The sequence below is a fragment of the Lissotriton helveticus genome, chromosome 4_1 (assembly GCF_964261635.1).
Source record: "Lissotriton helveticus chromosome 4_1, aLisHel1.1, whole genome shotgun sequence".
In the NCBI taxonomy this organism is placed as follows: Eukaryota; Metazoa; Chordata; class Amphibia; order Caudata; family Salamandridae; genus Lissotriton; species Lissotriton helveticus.
This window is the reverse complement of record NC_136063.1, coordinates 2097285472-2097303877: the sequence shown is the minus strand read 5'-3', so window position 1 is coordinate 2097303877 and position 18406 is coordinate 2097285472. Positions and strand designations below refer to the sequence as shown.

The 18406-nt window shown below is 41.9% G+C and overlaps 1 pseudogene; it reads left to right on the top strand.

Annotated features, from left to right (window-relative positions):
• Window positions 1-1646: 1646 nt before the first annotated feature.
• On the top strand, window positions 1647-17074 carry LOC144828256 (uncharacterized; annotated as a pseudogene).
• The last annotated feature ends 1332 nt before the right edge of the window (window positions 17075-18406 follow it).

Sequence of the window (18406 nt, the reverse complement as noted above, 5' to 3'; positions counted from 1 at the left end):
GCAACTTTGTTGCAACTAAAAGGTACTGTGAGTAAACGTGACGCAACTGTGAACTTTTCACGCATCTGTAGAGAATTTTATCGCAACTTAGAGAATTCTATCGCAACCTAAGGAATTTTAACGCAACCTTAAGAACTCTTTTGACACCATGTTCTTGAACTGTGTATGTTGGATTTTTGTCGTTTTGGTCTTGTATAGTTTAGATTAAATACCTTTATTTTTCTAAACTGTTGTGGAGTCAGTTTGTGGTGTTTTCACTGTGTTACTGTGAGTGTTGGTACAAATACTTTACGCATTGCCTCTGGTTAGCCTAGACTGCTCGTGCCAAGCTACCTAGAGGGTGAGCAGGGGTTATCTCAGAGGGTTATCTCCTTGCCCTGACTAGAAGCAAGGGTCCCTATTTAGACAGTGGTACCTACCTCTGCCAACTAGCGACCCCCAGTTCTAACACAACTCATACATAAAAGGGGTTTATGCATGTGTTGGAATTAACCGACTTACTTGTAATCAGGCCCTTGGTACTAAAAATACAAGCTGTTATTGAGAAACATGTTTTGGTTGTGTTCAAGGTCAAACTGAGAAAATTGTTAACTATGTTGCTGTCCTGAGAGGATTTGTTGACCAGTGTGATTTCCTTATTTGTGAATAGCTAATCAGATGCACTAGTAACCCAAAAATACAAAACAAGTCATGTAGATAGAAGCCCTGACCTAAAGAAAGCATTAGATATTGCAAATAATATAGAAAATACTGAATACAGTTCTCTGCAGAATCTATGGTGCAGGCAAGCCCCCAACACTTCAAGGGTCCCCAAACGCCAGCCAATGAAAGCCAAGGCCAATTTACATCTGTGAGATATGAGAGACTAATAGGCCCCTTATTACATTCTGCAGGGTGCTGCATTAACCCGTTGGCTGCTGCCATCCGCCAACGGTCGTCGCGTGCACTACCTTGGAAGCGCTGCGCACGTCTGTTGGCTGACGCTGCCCCACCCGTTTTTCGAACGTTCAGCACTGGAGCTGAATGTTCGACGGAGCCAACGGCTTAATTTGCGTTCTGCAACCGGATCTTACTAGCTTACATCTAAAAATTATGAAAGTCCACCAGAGCCATTGATTCAGGAAGAAAAAGGGAAAAAACTGAAGTCTACAAAGTAAAAGACGTGGGAGTGGCACAAACAATTAATAAAACAACTCTCATTAAAACATGCTTCCATTGTGGCAGCACCAACTACCTAGCAAACCATAATGGTTATCCTTCTAGGAACAGCATTTCTAGGAAAGGTAAAAGAAAAGGACATTATGGTTTGAAGGAATCTCATAGCAAGTGAGTCAACAATGTGGAAGAATTAGGAGAAAATATGAAGAAGTTTGCATTACATATGGATGATACGTATACCACTATCCCACTCCCATCATTCAAAATATCGCTAGATAATCACAGGGTTAGCGTTTTGGATGACACATGTTTTCCCGTTGCTTTGAGAGATGAAATGGCCAAAACATTTTTAATGAACTAAATATGAGTCCAGGGGATTATGAAAATTGCTCCATTCTTGGTGTAGGTATGAAAACGATAAGGCTATCCTTTAAAAATTGCACTAGCATTGGTAAACTGTACCACTCAAAGGAAGGGTCAAATCTGTTATGGTGGAGACATTGAAAGAAACTTGGCATCACAATCTGCTTATTGAAATATCTTTAAGTGACATGGATACCAGTAAGTAATTCCTGAGATATTCTCTGGAAATTTGGGACATTTAAATAATTTTCATAATTGTATAAAATAAAAGGATGGGGCTTCGTCTATCATGAAAAATGCACTTCCATCCCTTATCTAATAAAGTAACCGCTGGAAAATGATTTTAATAAATTAAGCAATGAGGTTGTCAAGCCCATTGAGACATCAGAGTGGTTGGCCCCATTGTGTTAGCTCTGAAGGCTGTCAGTAATGGTTTTCTTCTATGCGTCAGCCTATGGGACCTGAGTTATGCAAGTTGGATGAGTCAACACCCACTACCTAATATAGGGGACATCTTAAGCTTTGTGGGTGTGTAGTGTAGTTCCTATTATCCCAATAGGCTCTGGGCATTGGAATAATACCTCCAATAGTATAGACCTAGACCAGACGTTAACTAGGTCTTCGACTGTCGATATTAGACTTAAAGTTTTGGGTTTGCCAGCTAGCTCAGAGTTCACTAGAAACTTTCTCGAATAGACAAGGAGGAGTTGAACCTCCCTGGATATACAAGAAGGGATTTAGTTTCTGACAACCATAGAACATGACAACTTTGCTCTCCCCTAATCGAGAGTGTATCTCTAGAGTCGTGTGAAAACAAAAGACAACTTATTTTACTCAGTCAGTACGTGCATTCTTAGTTTCACCAGATTGTAGAGAAAAGGAAGAGACGGGCGTGTTCAATAAAAGATGTTATTTATTGATCAGTCTCTTTTCTCGTACAAGAGAAATGAATCGATATTATTGCAATACTTATGGTTAAGTAAAGTGCATACAATAAAAGCAGAAGTATAAAATAATACTGTAAAAACATTTATATAGTTTCTAAGCCATATGGTGGTTTAAAATGGATAAAATAGATACATACATATAAACATTTGACTAATCGTACTCAACTGGTGCTTCTAACTACGCCTATCCCAGTGTACCTGACCTAAGCCTAATACGTGGGCGGGGATAGAAAGTAGTAGTTTAAGTTAAGTTTGTTTTGCCAAGTGACTGATTCAAGAATTCTCTGCAAGGGGTTATTCAGTTCCGTACCTTGAATCTAGGATGATTGAGGGATGGTATCTCTCATCTTTGGTCTCGATATTCCAGGCTGCCTGCAAGGGCTGCTCGGAAGCGCCGGAGCTGGATTTCTCGGCAGGAGAAAGGCAGCGTCTCGTTCTCAGCGCGTCAGGAAGGCGGGGCAGCTAGTGGGCTTCGCTCTCTGCTGGGCTTCGGGAAGTCTCGCTGCTCCGATCTCGTCACCACCGCGTGTGTTTGCTTAAGGCAATATCGGTAATATTTATACCTGTAAGGTGCCGAGATTGACGTAAGGATGGACATAGATATGTCAATAAGGATGTCATACGAGCTGGTCGTTAGCGCATTCTTTTACTGAAGTTCTCGGTGAAATCAAAACAATGGCCGCAGGGTTTTTACCAGGTTGTCATAGGTTTGATTTGTTTTGAGAACTCCGTATGCCTTATCAGGGGCTGGAGGAATATTGCTTGCCTAATTAGATGGCAAGCGTTATGACCTAATCAGATAACGCGCTCCTGTGCCGTGGTCTGGCGTAATCAGATAACGGTTTCTGCATCATGGGATGGCTGCTAGTTAACTCGTTAACCAGAATAGGGTTAGGAATAGGGGGATCGATACAGAACCTATAGGAATACATCACACCCACTCCACGCTAACTATGGCCATATTTACGAATCTAGGCATAGTAAAACATACTGTAGAGTATCGTGTATACCTTACCACCTAAAAATACACATAATGCATTTTGAAATTATGTAACATACGGGAAAAAAATAGTCATATGTACTATATGCACTCAAGCAGTAGAATAATGCTAAAATAATCACGCATATGTATACATTATTAGTAATTGAATATTAGAATTACACATGAAATGGCTCTTAATACAGAAGAAAAGTTCGAGACCACTTCATCACAGTTCAAAAATATTTATAAACATACCAGCGGGCAGCTAATGTCTATGAAGTTTCTAAAAATAGAAATTAGTTCTCTAAGAATAGTTCTTACTTTAAGCAGAAGAAAAGTGTCCCGTAAAATTTAACAAAAATATTTTGGGGCTGCTAAAAAATTGCTGTCCGTGAACTGGAGGAAAAGTCGATCTTGCTACTTTATTATTAAAGTTGAAGGCCAAATTCAAGGTGTCGGGAACACCGTGTGCTAGCTTGTTCAAGAATATTTACAACAAGGGGTGGTGAGGGACAGAGTCTCTGAATTAAGCAGAATACTCTCACCCAGTCAAAAGATCAGGGCTAGATCCAACACCGTTTTTTAGCTCATTGCACCATCCCAGTTTCAGAACCCGGCTGTATGCAAATCAGTCTGTTCCTGTCCCAGTGCATGATGGGAACAGGGCAAACTAAACTACAAAAGCCAATTCTTACACTGGGAAGGAAACAAGCTTCCGGGGACCGGTTTCTGGCATTACAGCCGTCTTCGGCCCGGCTTGCTTGAATCCTGATGGTGCAATGAGCAAGGGACTCATGTCTGAGTATACCCTCCACGCTTAGGGTGGACAAAAATATTTACAACAAGGGGATAGCTTGTTCAAGAGTCATTATTTCTGCTCTGGTGAGAACATCATATCGTTGAGACTGCTGAAAAAGCTGTCAACAGCTTCCTGTGAGAGTTCCACTAACTCGGAAAAGGATGTAACCATGCATTCATGTGCATGATTGTCTCCATTGACGTTTTGATTAGTATTGCTGACAGAAGGTTGTACCTGATCGATGCTGCTTTCATCTTGATCTTCACTACCCCTTAATCGTAGTGGTGAAGTTTCCACGAATGCCTTCATCAGGATTGGCAGCCGTTGAGGGCAGCACAATGCATGAGCCTTTACCGGACCCAACAATGTTTCTGCATCCATTGGCGCATCCGATTGTAGCGTCAGACAGGTGTCCAACACGCATTCTTCTCCGCACAGCATGCACCTTAATACAGGTAAAACACATCTTTGCCATATCGGCCGAAATGAAAGAAACCAAGTCATGTTCAGGTCTCTAAGCCGGGTTAGTCCCAGGATTTTTGATATCCGGTCCCGGTATCCAATGGCTCGGATTGTTTCTTCCCTTGTCGCAGGTGTTTTGTCTGTGACATGGTTTGCCATAACGAAATATAAGGACTAAGAATAGGATTCCTGCAATTAGTCCCAAAATGAGGGGAACTCCTCCAAAAATCGAATGGACGAAGTCTGGAAAAATACCCAGTATGGCTTTGAATGGTGTTAATGCCATCGAAAATACTGTCTTAAATACATTTGAGACTCCACTGGTATCAGAAATATTTAAGATTTCATTCAGGATTTCTGCGAAATGTATGGGGGAATTAGTTGATAACAATGAGTGAATCTCTGCAGTCGTCCTTGCGATTAGGAGATCATACGTTTCTTTTGATGACGTGAGCCTGGTCGGCGTCTGAAGAAGCACTGTTTTCATTCTGCTTAAAGTATCAACTCGAATAGAAGTAATTTTCAAGTTAGGCCATGCCCTTGCCTCCCTGTCTGGAAATGAGCTGGGGAACAATAAGCGTCCACAGCACATGACCATCGCAGTCGTACTAACGAGATAAGGAACCCCGGGCAGTAGACTACAACATCTGCGATCCACAATTAGAATGTAACTCCCGTTATAGAGTCTTTTAAAGAATGGTTCTATCTCTGTTGCAGGTGTGCCTAGCTGGTGACATAAGAGGTTATTTGAGTTCCCTTCACAGGCTCCATGCAAACTAATTCCATTACACAGAAGTGTACCGCTTAGTGACATCGCACAATTATTGCCACTAAGAAACACTTTCTGTCCTTTATTACTGACACATGCATGTGAATAGGGCAAGTTCCATGTTGTCTTAATGTACCCTTTTCCCAATTTTTCGTACATGCCAGCCTGTATATATTTTTGGCAGTATTGAAACCTGAAAGTAGATATCGGAATATTAATTATCCCATGTATTATCCATTCAATGACAGGTCGTTCTGACATTGTCAATGGTAATCTCTCGAGTTTCTCAATGCTCAGGATTGTATAATCAGCACCCTTCTGTGCCATACTGATCTGTTTATTAGTAAGGTTAAAGATATGGAATAGTGACGTTGTGTTGATTAAACGCCAAGGCACATAGCCTGAACGCAGACTTTGTAACGTCCAGCCAAGCTGTACAATAGAACGCAATTGAGACTGACCGTGTTGTAACAACAGTAAGTCTTGCGATATTATGTCGATTGCTGATGACACAATGCTGTCCAATGAAAAGATTCTGGAGGACAGAGTCATTAACCCATTGTCCACTACAGAAAGCGATTTTTCCAAATTAATACGGTCAATTTCCCGTATACTTTCTGCTGTCTCAATTTGAGTTATCTTCCAGGCCTCGTTGTAAGCTGCATATTTAGAGGCTGCTATGAAGCGTTTTTGACGCTGTTTGCGTGGTCCCATAATGAAATCACGCAAGTCAGCACCATCAGTAAGTAAAGTTAGGTGTTGCTTAATTTCTGTCAGTGTGGAAGTTTTTAGCCAATGAAGACAGAGTTTGCCCACACTGTAGGTGGTGATTATCCCTGGGTGTTGTCTTTGGGAATATCTGGGGTCTGGCCTGGTCAATTTGAACCCCTGTGTTTTGTTCAGGAATCTGTCTTGACAGTTATTAGTATCTGTGGGCCAGATCAACCATTGTTTCAATCAGGATTTGTTCTGTTTTGGTTTAATACATAGTTTACATCTATCTCTTCATCTGCAGAGTTATTGCTGTTCATTGTTGGTTTTGGAATAGACGGTTTATTTAAGTCTTTGATTTTGGCTAATCCAAGACAGGTAGTTTGTTGAATAGTTTCATTCAAGAATATAATTTGTTCTGGAATCATGCAGGCTCTAAACAATGATTCTATACCTTGTACTTGCCATTCTTTTGTACCCCAAACACTTTTCACTTCAACATTTTTGTCCCAATAATCAAAACCAAATGTATTCATTTGTTCCAAAAATGAGTCCGAATTTATCAATTTTGTGTTAGTAAGCATGGTTTTTGTTCCTGTCTTATTTGACAATTTGAAATAAAATGTTTCAGCATTACTTGTGTTGAACCCTGAAAAGTATGAATATTTGTCATAAAAGGTTCTTGAGCTTCCTTTTGGAGGGGTTGCACAGTGTTCCCATTGATTATAATTTAAAACATTTCTAGGTTGTGCTGATTTATGTAAAAAATGGTTACCATAGTGGTTGTAGCAGTACATACTATCATAATTAGATGAACCCTGCAAATAATCATGTTTGGTAAATTTAGCAGACATCACTAGATCAGACATCATGTAATTAATACTTTCAAAGTCCCAATCATCAGCAAATGAGTTTGGTTTTACAAAGTCACTCAACGAGATCTTGATTTGGTGTGGATATTTGAGGATTTCGACCGGACCATAAATTTCATAGTCAGTATTGTCCCATGCTACCCCACCCGGTATTGGATTGGCTGTGAAATTGACTGAAGAAAGTTCTCTTTTCTTTACGTGTGAAGACGTGTGTGGCTTGAGGATCAAGTTGATTTTCTGACTTGCTGTGTCCATTTTAGCATATTTTCCCTCAATGAAGCGTCCCAAACATAGTATCATGATGAGCCAAAGTATCAGGATAAATACACCAAAGGACACCCAAAATTCAATCCATGGAGAAATCAGATAGGTTTCTTTCAGCTGTTTCCATATTTCCTTAGCTTTATCTTTAAAAGTTTTTGTTGATGGCTGTGTCTTTGATTCACTTAGATCTTCAGAAGAATCTTCAAAGTTGATGAAGTAGCCGGATGCCGTTCTGTCTATTGTTCCAATTGCTTCAGGATTACTGTTTCTTGCAGCTTCAGCATATTCATTCGTTACTTCATTGTAGGTTGGTGTGTCTCTACTAAATGTTTTTATTTGGGTTTTCAGAGGTGTGAGTTCCATTGCATTGTTGCATAGTCCTTGTTGTTGTTCTGTAGGCGTTTCGAATGTGATTAGCCTTTTAGTTAGCACCTCTGTACTTGTAGCAAACCTCGGTGTTCTACTACTTATCGGGAGTCCACTTGGCCTACTGTTTGTTATCGGCCACATGATTGTGGTTTTACCAGGTCGATGGATACAACTCGGTTCTCCTTTTTACCAGCAAGCGGCGGTAGTACAACTGATCTTGTCCCGTTGATGGACAAGACAGGAACTGCTTTTCTGTAAGAAGGCCCAAATTCCTTCTTTACCGCGATCTTTTCTCTGACTAGATCCCCGATTTTTGGAATCCAGACAGGTCTTGCTGGGACAGGTGGTGGTTCTTCAGTGGTTGTTGGCTGCTGTTTCAACTTTATGTTGCTCAGGTCTTTTCTTGTTTCGTTTAAGTCCTGTAAAATAGCCAAACGATCTTTGATATCAAAGCTTTTTTCTTTTACCACTGAAGTCTGACTGTCAAGATCTAAGACTAGCATCCTAGTTCCAAACAGTAATTCGTACGGACTGAATCCCCTCAGAGAATTTCTTGGCAAGTTGTTTAGACTACATTGGAAACTTATTAGATGTTTGACCCACCCAGCTCCCGAACCTAATACCTTTGCTGTTATAGATTGCTTTATGCCTTGGTTTTTTCTTTACACCGTCCCGTATCCCTCAGGAAGGAAGTGAGAAGAATCCCGCTTCGCTATGCTCATTTGGCCGTGCTTTCCCACAAGCTTGAGGGCTATAGTGAAAACATTGGTCAAACGTAGCATGCTCCTAGCGTATATGCCTTTTAGACTCGCAAATCTTTGTATAACAGTCCCGACGTCAGCCGAGTGCTGGGGTCTACATTTATAAGTGGAAACTAGTCTTTATTTGTTAATGGGACGCATTATTTACACTTGTTTCACTGATTATTGTTTAGCCCTTATTGAGTGAAACGCCATGGTATTACCCCGTTCCTCTCGCCGCTGCGATCTCTGTTGCAGCCCGGGCATTTTTTTACAAAGATGTGATGATGCAGGCTCATGCCTGGCCACCAGTACACTGATTGTAGTTCTTCCAGAGAATCTTTTAGTTTGAGGTGTCTGAGACCCTCGCCCATATGTGCGTCTGCTATTAACAAAGTTCTCCTGTCCTTGTTTGGAATTACTCTATCCCCCACTCCAGGGATTCGAGCAAAAGGAACGGAGTTCGCATCGATTATGTATGTATATTTGAGTGGGTAACTGATCGGTAACGCTGAGCAGTCGCCTTTTGATGACGTTTTCACCGCCAGCATTGTTTCACCGTCAATGTATTTTACTGCACGCTTTTTTCTAGCTACGGAAGCCGATTCAGTTGCTACCGCTGTGGCTTTCTCAGCCAATGAATTCCCTGCAACGTGAACGCCATCACGCTGATGACTCAGTGAGTGTATCACGTGAGTCTTTGGTAGTTCGTTTTTTAACAGAACTATTTGTTCCCAAAGCAGTTTTTGTTTTATTGTTGCACCTGTGTCATCTTTGTAACCGTTTTGAATCCATTTCTGTAAGTCGCTGTTATATGATTTGACGCAGTAATACGAATCGGACACTATGAGTGTCGGGAATTCACGATCTGCATTATCTAGCGCCATTTTCAATGCTATTATTTCAGTCTGTTGTTCTGAATTAGTTTTTACTGAGTTTGTTTTTGTTAATAGAGGTCTTAGTATACCTCCACGCCACACTTCTTTTGTAATCTCACATGTGGGGTTGTATGCTTGTTCCCCCCAAACGGATGGTTGAGCCTGTCCGTCTGTATAGATTACACAAGCGTACTGTCGTAATGGCAGAATGTCGATTGGCAGAGGGAATATTCTTTCATATTCTAGATATTTTAGTTCCTTTAGTTCTGGATCAAAGTAGTATTTTACTTTGTCCATTGTAATGGAATTCTCCCATTGTATCCATTCCGGATTCAATGCTGTTGTTGGTAAATTACACGGTGTTGTTAATGCCTCAAAGGCTGATTCTGCTGTTCTGACTGTGATGTGTCTACCGTCAGCTTTATCTTTTTCTCTAGCTATTGCGGTTTGAACTGCATGAACAATGTTTTCTTTAATGCTGAATTTCTTTTCAGCTTCTGCGTACAAGTGTGATTTGAATGCAATTGGTACCTTTTCTCCCTCATTAGAGGTCAGGTATGTGAATCCGCATCTTCCTGGGATGACTCGAATCACAAGGTTGCGTGTGTTATCACGTGTTTCTAATTTTGTTTTAATTAACATATCTGTTTGTAAGGATCTCAGAATTTCTGCGTGTTTTTGAGTCCAATTAGATTTTTTTAAATCTGGTTTTATTAGATCATAAAGGGGTTTGACCCTTTCTGCGTAATTTGCAATGTATGTTCTTCCGAAATTTAGGAAGCCTAGAATTGACTGTAGGTTTTTTAGTGTTCTAGGTGCTTGGAGTACGGCACATTTCTCTAGGAAATTGTCAGCCAGGCTTTTGCCTTCACTTGATAATTCATATCCTAAGAACAGGACTGTTAGATGGGCAATTCTAGATTTTTTAAAGTTGAATTTGTAACCCTCTGCTGCGAACCCAAGTATTATGGTGTTCACTCTCTTCAAGTGAGTATCCAAGTCATCGTCTGTTAGGTATATGTCGTCGACATACGATAATGCTTCGTCATCATATGTTTGTAGTAACTCTGTTACTCTCGCTGAGAATAATCCTGGGCTGTTCTTGTACCCCTGGGGTAACCGACAGAATTCTTTTTGAGCGCCATTTATTGAGAATGCTGATAAGTATCTGCTCTCTGGTGCTATATTTTGACAAAAGAATCCATTAGAGATGTCTAATGTTGTTTTATATTTTTTGCGCACTATGTTATTCATTAGTGCAGCACTATGCGAGTTTTGTACTGCAAAAGTTTTGCAACATGAGTTAAGGTGTCTGAAATCCAAAACTAGACGATATGAATTGTCTGGTTTGGAGACAGGAAACAAAGGGTTGTTCATTTGTGAGGTGCAAGTTTCAATCACCCCCTGGTATTCTAGTTGATCTAGAATTTCTTTTACCTGTTTTTTAGCTTCTTGCTTGATTGGATACTGCCTTTGTGCAGTAGGTTGTGATTTTAACTGGATTTTGTGAGGAGGAGAGTCCTCATCCCATCCTACATGATTTTTATATAAAGCAGGAGCTTGAGCTACTGCCCACTTTCTTGCAAGTGTATATTTTTTATGAATTGGAATATGATTTGAGAAGGCAGGCATCATTATTTCTTCGCCATGTGGGCACTCCCTGACGAACTCTGGTGGCCAATCTTTTTCAGCTAGAAGGATGTCATAGCCCTTGGAGAGATTATCCCAAAAAAGGCCCCTAATTTTTCTAGTCTTATCCCCTTCTATACGTAAAGTTATTTCATATATTTTGTGAGGTTTGCTAACTCTGGTGTCTGCAGTTTCCACCTGAATGTATTCATTCGTGTCCACTGTCTCCAGATGATTCATAAGGACTTTACGTGCTATGCTCACTTCTGCTGCGCTGTCTAGCATTGTCTGAGCCCACTCTCCGTTTTTCAGCTGTGTCCTCAGTATTCTCGGCATTGTTGAATACTTTAATACTGGCTACCTTCTTTTTTGGAAACTGTAATTTTTTATTTGGATGAGCAGGTTCCTTGTCTTTGGACTTGACGTGCCCTTCCCTGGGTTCCGATCGTCCTCTTCTTTCTGATTTCTGCGAGGAAGTCTGAAAAGATTGAGAGGGACGTGTATCAAAGTCTTGATATCTATCAGGTTTCTTTATGTTATCCCTATTTCTAAGGTTGTATTTTTTCACAGAGGGCTCCCTTTGGGGAGACTTGGGTCCTTGGTCCGGAGATCTTTCTCTCCGCCGAGGAGACCTTCCTCTGGACTGGAATCTTTTTTCTTTTGGATTGTTTGTTTCCATCCCAGTTCTTCTTTTGACTGTTTAGATTATTTTTAATAAATACTTTTTCAGGACTTTCAATTAGTTGGGGCTTCACTGGTATTCCACCCAAACTATCTCTACCTAGTTCTTCATAGGATTTTTCTATAATTCTGGCAATTTCAGCTGGTTGGTCTGCTATATCTGTCTCTTTTAATCTCTGGTGGATCGCCACATTCGCTGCTTCTCCTTTTATGTTGGCTAGTAATATTGCCGAGACCTGCTTGAAGTCTTTTAGTAATTTCATACCAAGAGTTAAAGCGGGTTCTGGACCGTATTCGTCTTGAATTTGTTTTAGCACATCTGGTATTACTGACATGGATGGAACTCCATGTGTTTTTGTGTAAATGGAAGCAAAGACTGTACCCCAAGTGTCACAGTCCTCCACGTGTGGTGCGATTCCCATTGGAAGACAGATAGTCAGAATCCTGTGTTTATCCACAGGGGTGGTGTCTGGAAACACCGCCTCTATTTGGGTGATTTTTTGTGCTAACCAGAATGGTATTTGTTCCCGTTTAGCTGGTACTTTACCTAGGCAGGACTGTATGTTCTGTGGTGTAATTTTATTTGTGTTCCCCTGATGAGGGGTCAGCTGTGGGATTTTAACTACAGGTTGGATGGTTGAAGTCCGCATTACATATTGGACTAGTTGTCTATATATTTTAATTAATTGTTTTAGTTGTACTAAAACATCTGCTGCAGACATTCTTTCGATGTCTGGATGTGGTGTGTATCCGGCTAGGACCGGCCACGTTGCTCCTGGTCTACCTAGTGGACCGAGCCTGGTGATGTGATTATTATGTTTTAGGGCGCCATTAAACAAGAGCAGATGCTCTTGGAATTTGAGTGGTACTTCCACTTCCTCGAAAGGAGTGTAGGTATCCGGAGGTTCCTCTATTTTATAACAGTGGAACTCCTTTGTTACAGCATTTGCTGCTGGAAAGTTTATCCATGAATAGAATACCTCTGTCTGCCGATATTCGTGTGCCTCAATTACGAATATGACTGTGCCACCTCTTGGTGTCAGTCCATTTTCTATAAGTTTTAAAGTTATAGATCTTCTTATGTTGACCGGGATGAGTATTATATCCGGGTCTGCTTCTTGCATAGTATTATCAGCTGTTATTACTTCAGCTGCTACTCTAGCTCTCTCTCTTTCATCATCACTGTCTGGCATTTTACTGTCAGGATGGTTATTCTGTTTGTTTGCAGATCAGGTTTCTTGTGGAAACAAAGATGAGATGCACAATATTTTGGAACAGTGTATCCTTCAACGTTGATTGAACCAAGAAACATACATAGGAGTTCCCTCCTGCGAGGTTTGGCGGATATTACCTTTTACCCACTCCAGACGTCTTTGGAGTATTATGGGAAAAAAGGGTCTGAGTGAAAAAGCACGACTGAGTTACACTAAAGTCTTGCGTTAGTTTTATCGCCTATACAAACACGTTGGGCGCCATGTAGTGTAGTTCCTATTATCCCAATAGGCTCTGCGCATTGGAATAATACCTCCAATAGTATAGACCTAGACCAGACGTTAACTAGGTCTTCTACTGTCGATATTAGACTTAAAGTTTTGGGTTTGCCAGCTAGCTCAGAGTTCACTAGAAACTTTCTCGAATAAACAAGGAGGAGTTGAACCTCCCTGGATATACAAGAAGGGATTTAGTTTCTGACAACCATAGAACATGACAACTTTGCTCTCCCCTAATCAAGAGTGTATCTCTAGAGTCGTGTGAAAACAAAAGACAACTTATTTTACTCAGTCAGTACGTGCATTCTTAGTTTCACCAGATTGTAGAGAAAAGGAAGAGACGGGCGTGTTCAATAAAAGATGTTATTTATTGATCAGTCTCTTTTCTCGTACAAGAGAAATGAATCGATACTATTGCAATACTTATGGTTAAGTAAAGTGCATACAATAAAAGCAGAAGTATAAAATAATACTGTAAAAACATTTATATGGTTTCTAAGCCATATGGTGGTTTAAAATGGATAAAATAGATACATACATATAAACATTTGACTAATCGTACTCAACTGGTGCTTCTAACTACGCCTATCCCAGTGTACCTGACCTAAGCCTAATACGTGGGCGGGGATAGAAAGTAGTAGTTTAAGTTAAGTTTGTTTTGCCAAGTGACTGATTCAAGAATTCTCTGCAAGGGGTTATTCAGTTCCGTACCTTGAATCTAGGATGATTGAGGGATGGTATCTCATCTTTGGTCTCGATATTCCAGGCTGCCTGCAAGGGCTGCTCGGAAGCGCCGGAGCTGGATTTCTCGGCAGGAGAAAGGCAGCGTCTCGTTCTCAGCGCGTCAGGAAGGCGGGGCAGCTAGTGGGCTTCGCTCTCTGCTGGGCTTCGGGAAGTCTCGCTGCTCCGATCTCGTCACCACCACGTGTGTTTGCTTAAGGCAATATCGGTAATATTTATACCTGTAAGGTGCCGAGATTGACGTAAGGATGGACATAGATACGTCAATAAGGATGTCATACGAGCTGGTCGTTAGCGCATTCTTTTACTGAAGTTCTCGGTGAAATCAAAACAATGGCCGCAGGGTTTTTCCCAGGTTGTCATAGGTTTGATTTGTTTTGAGAACTCCGTATGCCTTATCAGGGGCTGGAGGAATATTGCTTGCCTAATTAGATGGCAAGCGTTATGACCTAATCAGATAACGCGCTCCTGTGCCGTGGTCTGGCGTAATCAGATAACGGTTTCTGCATCATGGGATGGCTGCTAGTTAACTCGTTAACCAGAATAGGGTTAGGAATAGGGGGATCGATACAGAACCTATAGGAATACATCACAGGTGAGGCTTCATGTTTCAGCGTGATCTGTTACTACCAAATCATCCTGATTCTAAATACCTTACTTCTTTATTATTCCTTTGGGTGCATTCAGATTCTGACGCATGCCTTTTGACCGTGCTTCTGAAGCTGTGTTTATTCAGTGGATTATGGAAAAATTTCTGGAGGGCATTCAAGGAGTAGACTATCTTCAGGACGATGTGCTAATATACTGAACTGATGTCAGTGAACAGAACGAAAATTTGAGAACTGTTTTACACAGATGAAGAGTCACTGGACTTACTATGAGAAAGGACAAATTTCAAATTGGAGTGGATCAAGGTCACCATTGTTCACCTGATTGATTTGAGAAAGAAATAAACCAATACATATGAAACTATAATTATCAAGAGGCCTCTGCAAGGTTAGAAGATGAGATTACTAGAGCACCCCACTGAGGTGTTTTAAAGTGAAAAGGATAACTATCCTAACCACTTGTGCTGGCACTTATGGATTAGGAGCAGCATTATCTCAGATCATTGATAACAACGTAAACATTATTGCTTGATATTTAAAAGACCCAGAAAAAACTACTCTCCAGTTGAAAGAGAAGCTTTGGCTTGGTACTGACCTATCAAACATTTCAGGCTTTACCTGTGGGATTTACCCTTTGTTGTCAACAATTCCCTAATTCAGGCTTTTACTACCATAGGTTCTATGTGTATCTCCTCCTGGATAGCTAGATGCTTGCTGGGTTTAAAAGGTACAAATTCATTGTGCAGTATCTCACCGGGTTAATGAGTCTAGCCAGCTGACTGTGCATTCTGGTTTCCCTTAGATATGGAGTGGAATGAGGATTTACCTGAAGAAGCGATAAAGAAATTCTGTTGATGGTTTCCCTGGAGATGTATTGAACAAGATTAATAGCATTGCCTGGAGGAATATTATGTAAACTAACAAGGTATCTAGTTGCCATATTTATTGTTTTATTCAAAAATAAGGGCACCACTGTTCTGATTTCATTAGCCCTTGTAGTTTATTTCACTTACTTTTGAAAACCCAAAATACAAACAAACAGTACACAATTGATATACATGAGTTACCAAACAACATATAATGACCTACTGACATATTCATATACATAAACAACATCAAATATTTCTTTGACCTGTCCTTAATTAACACATTAACACTAGGCGGATTGTTCACTTTATGTTATGTATAGTGTGTCCTGCCAATGTGTATTTCCCTGAGGTCACTAATAATTAATGTTGTGAAGGAGAGAGTAACTACAATTCTAGATCCCTCTTAGACACTGATGATGCGACTGTTCTTTCCCAAAGGCATGGGTCAACGTGTTTCAAGCCCCTAATTACTTCAGGAGTTCTCATCACTACCTGGACTAGGTCATATCTCTAGTCCGGTCAGAATGCAATCCTCCATTGTCAATTATCGCCACAGAGGTTAATTGTGGGAAAGCGAATTTCTTTAGATTAATAAGTACTGTTTATCTGCCTTTGCCTTTAGCCTTCCTGCTTTCAATGTGTGCCTTCAATAGTCCTTGAAGTTCCTTTCATTCCATCTGCACGCTGTCTTCAATCTCGTGGATTTGTAGGAATATGATGGCACACTGAAGCGCCTCAGACAGTATGTACATGTTGGGTAACCTAGTAAGCAAAGCTTAAGTAAGCATCTTAAAGCATCCTGAGAAAGCAAGGCCAACATCCAAGATGGCCGACGGGTAGGGGCTCCGGTCGGGAGCTCCTGGGCAAGGGATCGCCTTTTTGGCAATTTTCCTGGACATTGCCCCCTGTAAACCTCCTCCACCCTGAGGATTTGAAAGCTATAGTTTTTCTGTGTGCCCCCAGGACGATGCAATCGTCGAAATAGAGGAAGCATTTTCCACAACAACTTATCCAGTGGAATTCTTCGAGTAGCTCTCACAGACAGCCGCTGCCCTCCGACCACAACCGAGCCCCCGGCTTTCTGAGCACACCCTGCCTATCAAACCCAAGGATTATCTGCGCTCTATAGACCCCATGCATGCACCCCTGGAGCAACACCAACAGGCCCAGATGGCACCCACATCTTTCACATCAGGGGGTGTTGATTCCGGATATTAGAACGAAGCCGGCCGCTTTGACTGGGTCTCCCCTCCCACAAAGCGAGCTGGCGCTGTCATCGTGCTTTGTACCCGGCAGACTGCGCTCCCCAGCACAAGGAGGAGGACCGCAGTTTTTACCCCAAGGACAGTAACAGCCACAAGGAGGACAGCAATGTCTGCCCCAAAGATGGCGGCAGCCCCCGCACACCCAGGACTCTGCTGACGCAAAGGAGGGGGACAGCAGGCAGTGCCGCCGGATCAGGTTGGCCGTTCAGCAGGGAACAAATCAACAGCCTGGAGAAAACATTCAAACACCAAAAATACCCTAGCGCCCAGGAGAGGTGCCGGCTGGCGACCAAACTACGGCTCTCCGAAGTTCAACTCAAGACCTGGTTCCAGTACCGCTGGATGAAGCTGAAGCAGCAGTTACAGGACATGCAGCCGGACCCCTACGCTGCGGCCCCCTTGTACAATGCTCTGCCTTACGGACAGCCTACCTATGCCCCCTTCTTTCAGTATGTGACCCCCGGGTGTGTGGGGTGATGGGAACACACAGGGGCAACCAGACAGACACCAGACGAGTTTCCCAGAGGTGGGCTGCCCCGTTGCACAAGGGAATGCCTGAATTAGCCAGGAGGCCTCCAGCCAATGAAGCAGCAATTTTGGGGAACACTCCGCAGCCACGCACCTCTGATCTGATAGTGTAGAAGCCTGCCAAACATCTCCCTACCTCATTGACGGACCACACTGGAGCTCAGGAACTATTGAGGGAGGCAGGGAACGCGCTGCAGCACGGTCTGGGAAACCAGCGGGACAAGCGCCACGGAACAAGCACTGCCCTGATGTTTGTACTTCACTCATCGTTTCCCAGTAACACCGGGATTGATGCTGCCCATGGAACTATGACGATGCCCCCCGGGCGGAAACCATCAATGTTGTACTTACAGCGAAGACTGAGCAATATGGCCGTTGCCTGGTGAAGCTGTTCCCGGCAGCTATAGAGGAGTTTGGCTCTGGTTCACCCCCTCAGCCATCACCTACCCAGCCAGACATTGGACATAGTTTTTTCCTCATCTCCCCATTGTGTTTCCTTTCTCTCCCCTTACTCCTCCCTACGTGATCCTGTGTCCATTTCCCCTTTGCCAGCCCCACGTGTTTTGGATCGTTGGTCCCCAGCCGGTTTGTTTGTCTGTCTCTCACTTTGACTGCTTTGTTCCCCATTGCCGGTCTGCCTGATGCTATCTGCATTATTTACCCCTTTTACCATTCCCCCTCTACCTTCCATTTTTGTTTATCTCCTATGTTTACTCTTGGCCCCTGTAACCAATGTAATTTTGTAACCTGTAACTCGCTGATCCTCATGTATAGTGCTCTGATACCTCCGGGTCTAGCCAGTGCTATAAAACTCTGCAAATAAAACAAACAAATAAATAAATAAATAAATAAATAAAGGTTGAGTTGAGTGTCCAGGGGGGAAGGCTAGTTAGAGGGTTGAAAATTGTAACCTCACAGGGCTCAGGGAGAAGAATGTAGGATTAGCCCTTGGGGCCATTTGGGAAGGAACCTGAGCAAGAGCAGGTTTAGAAACTTGAAGATAAGGAAGTATATAAAGCTGCCTTGAAATGCTATCACCAATCAGTTAAAGCTGTTCAGTCTGCTTTTCATACTCATAAAACTAAGTCAGCCACAAATAAGCCTCGTGGAATTTTTCTTGTTCCTAAATATTTTCTTCATCCTAAACCCTGTAGTCAGAAACTTCCTCCTTTGCCAAAGCTCTGTGAAAAACTTTCCATTTATTTCACAGATAAAATCGAAAAACTCCATGCTGAATTATTGCCTACAAGTGAGGAAACTTGGAATGAGGACTTTTGTTAA